Below are 6,328 nucleotides of genomic sequence, written 5' to 3'. Positions count from 1 at the left end.
TTTGGACTGCTTTGTTATCTCCATTAGTGTACTCTTATCTTCCTATAGGAATAACATTCTTTCCATTGTCATATGTGGTCATAGGAATTTTTTGACCATCCATAATGATGTCCCATTGCTCAATATCTTCACCAACAATGATGACTTACATTCTAGCCTTCCACCATTCATAATATTTTCCATTGACAGATGATGGCCTTGTGGTTGATTATTAAACTCCAGGCGGTGCAACTATCTCTTATTCTTTCAAGGTATTAGCCTCTATGAAAGAACCCGCTCTGATACTAATTGTTATTTTATGCTGCCACTTAACTCATTGAAGAACCAGGTTCTTTAGTAGTAAACAAGCATTACAATGCGGAAAATAAATCGCACAAAGATTTTTATGTGGAACTCTCCTTGTTTAAGGGAGACAAAAACCATGACCTATCTCCAATAGAATTCTCAAATCTCCAACTAAAACTCACAAGTAGTTTTAAGATGACAACTCCAATAATCTAAGGAATTAAGTAACCTTTTTGTACCTCCCCCCTCTAAAATTCTCACTAATTTCTTCAAAGACTCTACCAGTCAAAGAAGCCCTTACAACTCAATGCAACATCTATTACAAAAACATACAAAATTAAGTAGGTTTATAATTCAGAACAAAGAATCAAACTATTACAACTCAAAGAATTGTAAGCATAAATCTTCTTAGGAACATGTTCTTCTTCATTGCCAGTCGATTCTTTCTCAATGATACCTTATAAATATATTCTCTATTTGTGTAGTAGTGTCTCTAGTATTCAATAGCATCAATTTGGTGCTATATAAAGGAGTAGGAATGGTCGTGTCCATGTAGAAGTATCAAAATGCAAACCAAAATTGGTTCAAGAATCCAATCCTTGTTGGATTTGGTTTATGCGTCGGCCTTCACACATTACTCCTAACTCTAGAGCTATTTCCATAATTGTAATTATGGTAATATTTTCATGTCTTGAACTTGTGTCTCTTGGATCATTGGTTAAGCCTTAATCTCAATTCCTCAAGGAATTCTTCTTGCGTATGGAACAACTTTCCAGCTTGGATCAAACAGTCTTCAATCTTCAGCAAAGGACCTAATCTTTTCAGTATTTGTGCAACCTGTTGCCAGCATTACGAGTTTCTTTAGGAGATCTATTAAGGACGTACTTCTTCTGAATGTTTGTCCATCATGCTTGAACATTATTTGTCAACTATATGTTGTTTGTCAATAATAAAAATATCATCAAAGCTTGAATTCAGATTCAGTTCATCAATGCAGCTTAACATTTGGAAACAGCATCATTCTAGTAAACAAATTATCAATAACGATCTTGTACCAGGGAGACAATAAACATAATAATGAAGTCTAGGTACACACATTCAATCTAAATTTCTATATTATTCAGGTTCAAAATAACTAGTTGAACACAATTCACCCATTTTCTTTTTTTAATTCAAAATTTTGGTCTTTTATTGATAAGTGGAAAAAGAAGAACAAACGAACAGAATAGGTTCAAATGCAGAAAGTAAGTAAGATAGTCTAAACTTTGGCCTAGCCGTAATAGAGATATTATTCTCACAAGCCACTTTACATTTTGGCAGAAGATATTTACAAATATAACTACTAGAAAAAAAATTGTATATCAATCTTGTTCTTCATCTGCATATGCAACTGCAGCTTCTTCATTGCTATATTCTTCTAGTTCTAATTTTGATAACAGGAACCTGAGCCTTCATATACTCTCATCCATTTTGAGATTGTACAATTATTTCTTCAAATAAATGATGCTTAATTAATGATATTTCAAAATAGAACTTCTCTAGTTTCTTCTATACCACAAATTCTTGTATTATTTCCCAGTCAATATTTCATTGATTGCTGTTGGTAGCGAAATTATCCTTTGTTTTATTTCATAAATCTTGCAGTATTAATCACTACAAAAAAAAAAAAAAAAAAAAAAAAACAAAAACTTACATCCAGAAGAAGCCGACTTTTGGAGGTCTGGGTTTTTTTTAATATTTTTTTTTAAAGAAACCAACCCCCAGAGGTCGATTTATCCAAAAAATGAAATTGTAGAGTAAAAAAAAAACAATGTTTTAAACCAACAAGCACTAATGGTCTAGTGGTAGAAATGTATCCTACCACGGTAAAGATGAGGGTTTGATTCCAAGATGGTATATTATAATTGTACATTTTTAAAAACCGACCTCCTAATGTCTGTGCTTTCCCCCCAAAAAAAAAAGAAGTTATAGACCTCCGGAGGTCGAATTTATTCACCAACAAGGAAATATCAACCTTCGATTTGATATCGACTTTTGATCTATATTTTCCCAAAAATCGACCGCCGGAGGTTGCGTATTAAGGTCGATTTTTGCTGTTTTTTAGTAGTGAATTAAGATTTCATTCTAATCTTCCTCAAATTGTAACTTGATCCACCATAAACTTCTCCATCTCTTACTTCATTGGAGATGAGGATATGTGAGTCATATACTGCACTTTCTATTAAAAGCTCAATATCATTTTTTTATGACCAAATCTATTGGATCTAATATCAGCTTGTCATGATCTAATTTCAATTCAAGGAACACAAAAATCACCCAAAGTAGAGAAAACAAAGATGTAAAAAATTAACTAAATGTTTGAGAGTGAATCCGATATCCTTAAGAAAGACAACGAAGAAATTCACCAATAACGAAAAGAACAATGCTCAAATTTTTTTCCTTATGCATCCTAGTCCCCAATGTGTTTTTTTTTCTTCAAACTCACTCTTGGTTTAGTTTGTCCTACATTCTTCTTTTCTCTGCTTTTTCTCACCACACAAAATCACCCAAAATAGAGAAAACAAAGATGTAAAAAACTAACTAAATGTTTGAGTGTGAATCCAATATCCACAATGAGGAAATTCACCAATAACGAAAAGAACAATGCTCAAATATTTTTCCTTTATGCATCCTAGTACCCAATTTTTTTTAACTCACTCTTGGTTTAGTTTGTCCTACAGTTTTCTTTTCCCCGCTTTTTCTTAAACACCCCCCCCCCCCCCACACACACACACAAAAAAAAACCAACTACCCCCAATTCCCCCGCCCTCAAGTTTAGAGAAGCTCTCTTGTTGGAGTATGTGAATTCAATCATTGAAAATAATAATATTTAGTTGCATGAGTTTACATTTTACTGTCTATAAGATGATAAACTGACCATAATTTCGGTAATAAGTCACTATTCCATAATCTATTTGTTGGGATATATACTATTAACCATGTGTTTGGATATAGTATTATTCTAGAATAATTATTATTTAATTTAATAAAGAGTTGAATAGATCATGTACTAGTATGTGTATCCTTTACTTATATAATAGATGATTTAGTGTATAGACTTTAGCTTATACACGGAAGATTAAATCATCGGTTCTTATAAGTATAAAGTTTTGTATTCACAATCTAACATAGAAATTGGACAAAGCTATCGGTATGATTGTAGCACAAGATTAAATATAATTATCTTCTTTATGGGAACAGTATCGTTCTGACTTCTTGTGTTGGTTTGGTGTGTTGAAAGAACCAAGTAGAGATAAGTGTTTTTGTATTGAATACATAAACAACCTTTGTAGCTTATTAGATATACTTATACTCTTAATCTTGATATGATTATTATGATCAAGGTGATTTGTTCATTATTTTGATTTATTAAAAGGTGCGACTCAATTACGAGTCAATATATTCCTTATAAATTGGATAATGGCAAAATACATTTGTGAATAATAATTAGTTGATAGAATCCATGACACCCCTTTATGGATGCTTATAAGTTTTCATGTGAAAACCCTGCAGGTGGATTTTGTAACTGTCACATGAAATAAGTTAAGCGGAAGTATAAATGATTTAATTAGTCAATGAATTAAATTGTCAGTAATTTAATTTAATTGATTGGTATATGTAATCTTTACCTGAGGAGTTAAATAAGACTTAATGAAAGATTTCGAAATTAAACTGAGGAGTCCAATTATAGTTTTTAGTGGAATAATCTGTAATTTATTGTGGTAGGATTAGTTCATTCATATTTTGAATTAATGCCGCAATTGGAAGCCTCGTTATTTATTCTATGGTCCCTGCAATGCCTAATTAATTAATGGACTTGAAAAATAAGTTTTTTGGAGGAAAAGTAGTCTACACGTTTTGGACTAGGTTTACACCCTAAAAAGTGATTATAAATAGAATACTTTCCATTCCTAAGAGGTACAACTTTTTCTGAGCCGTAATACTTGCCCACACGACTATTCTTTGTCCAAAGGCTAGTTAGGTTATATAGGAGAAGACTGCTGTCGATGGAACTGGAGGACGATCGTGTGGACAATACTTAATCAATCTTAAAGATTCGATTGATGTCACACTTCAAGAGATAAGTATCAATTTATGTTTGATTAAAATCTGTGATTATGCGTTGTCTATATTACATGCAAGTTCGATCCTGACTATTTGCTTCCGTTGTTTATGCCTATATTCCATCAATTGGCATCAAGAGCCATGCTTGCATCTTTATAAATAACCTAAATAAAATATGTATTTGTGCGATCACATATATGATTCGTGATTTTTAGTTTTATCATGAGAAAAGTCATAAAATACATGAAACTGTTATGAGTACGTTGTTGGTTGGCGGCTATTGTATAGAAACTATTGTAGCGCTTCATGGTTTTTTATTTTTTTCAATTGATTTGTAACCAGTTATGTTTGCTGAATTTTTGATGAACGGGAAAAGGATAAGTAGGGTTGGTGGCGGTGTGGCCAGAAAAATCCGCAGATCTTATTTTTTTCGTTTTTGGAATGAATTCAAAGATTCCATTTTTACCTTTATGTTGTTTGTTAATAATGATAATTAAAAAAAATACAAGAAGAGGAGTTTTGGGCAGAAAAATATTTTCTTTGTTATAAAATAAAAACTATAAAGTAAATATACCAAAACAAGTGTATAGAAAGAGACTGATATATTATTCAACTTTTAACTGATATACAAATGAATAAATGAACCTCCTATTTATGGGAGGGAAAAGAGAACAGCTTGGTGGCCAAGCCAACCAGGGAAAGGCTTGGAGGCCACGTTCTCTTAGTGGCCAAGTAACGTGATGGACAAATGACTTTATGGCCAAGTAAATTGATGGACATCCATCAAAATTCACAATACTCCCCATTGGATGTCCATTAATTAGATGATGTGTCTCGTTAAAACCTTATTAGGAAAAAACCCTGTGGGAAAAAGCCTTAATGAAGGAAAAAGAGTACACATATCTAGTAATACGCTTTGAGACCTACCTCATTGTACCAAGAAAACCCAATGGGACAAAACCTTGGTTAAGGGAAAAAGAGTACAACACATATTTCACTCCCCCTAACGAAGACCAAAATTCAGATGTCGGAGTCTTCGCATTCCAATCTTGAATATCATCTTTTCAAGAGTTGATGTTGGCAAAGATTTGGTGAACAAATCTACAGGATTATCACTTGAACAAATTTGTTGTACATCAATATCACCATTCTTCTGGAGAACATGTGTGAAGAATAACTTCGGTGAAATGTGCTCCGTTCTATCTCCTTTTATGAAGCCTCCTTTTAATTGAGCTATGCATGCAGCATTGTCTTCATATAATATCGTGGTTATTTTTGCATCACACTTCAAGCCATATATTTCTATGATGAAATGTATCACTGATCTCAACCACACGCATTCTCTACTTGCTTCATGAATAGCTATTATCTTAGCATGATTTGAAGAAGTAGCAACAATGGACTGCTTTGTAGATCGCCATGATATAGCGGTACCTTCGCATGTAAACAGATAGCCTGTTTGAGATCGAGCTTTATGTAGATCAGATAAATAACCTGCATCTACATAAGCAACAAGATCTGGACTACCATTCTTAGCATAAAACAGACCCATATCGCTAGTTCCCTTCAGATATCGCAATATATTCTTAACTCCGTTCCAATGTCTTCGTGTAGGATAAGAGCTATATCTTGCAAGCAAATTAATAGAGAACGCTATGCCAGGTCTTGTAGCATTAGCAAGATACATAAGTGCACCAATTGCACTAAGATATGGTACTTCAGGACCAAGAAGCTCTTCATTTTTTTCCTGAGGTCGGAACGGATCTTTACTCACTTCAAGTGAGCGAACAACCATTGGAGTACTTAACGGATGCATAGTGTCCATGTAAAATCATTTTAAAACTTTTTCAGTATAAGCAGATTGATGGATAAATATCCCGTTTGCTAAATGTTCAACTTGCAAACCAAGACGAAGTTTTGTTTTTCCGAGAACTTTCAT

This window comes from Lycium ferocissimum, chromosome 9 (genome assembly GCF_029784015.1).
Source record: "Lycium ferocissimum isolate CSIRO_LF1 chromosome 9, AGI_CSIRO_Lferr_CH_V1, whole genome shotgun sequence".
Classification (NCBI taxonomy): Eukaryota; Viridiplantae; Streptophyta; class Magnoliopsida; order Solanales; family Solanaceae; genus Lycium; species Lycium ferocissimum.
Note: the sequence above shows the minus strand (reverse complement) of the source record.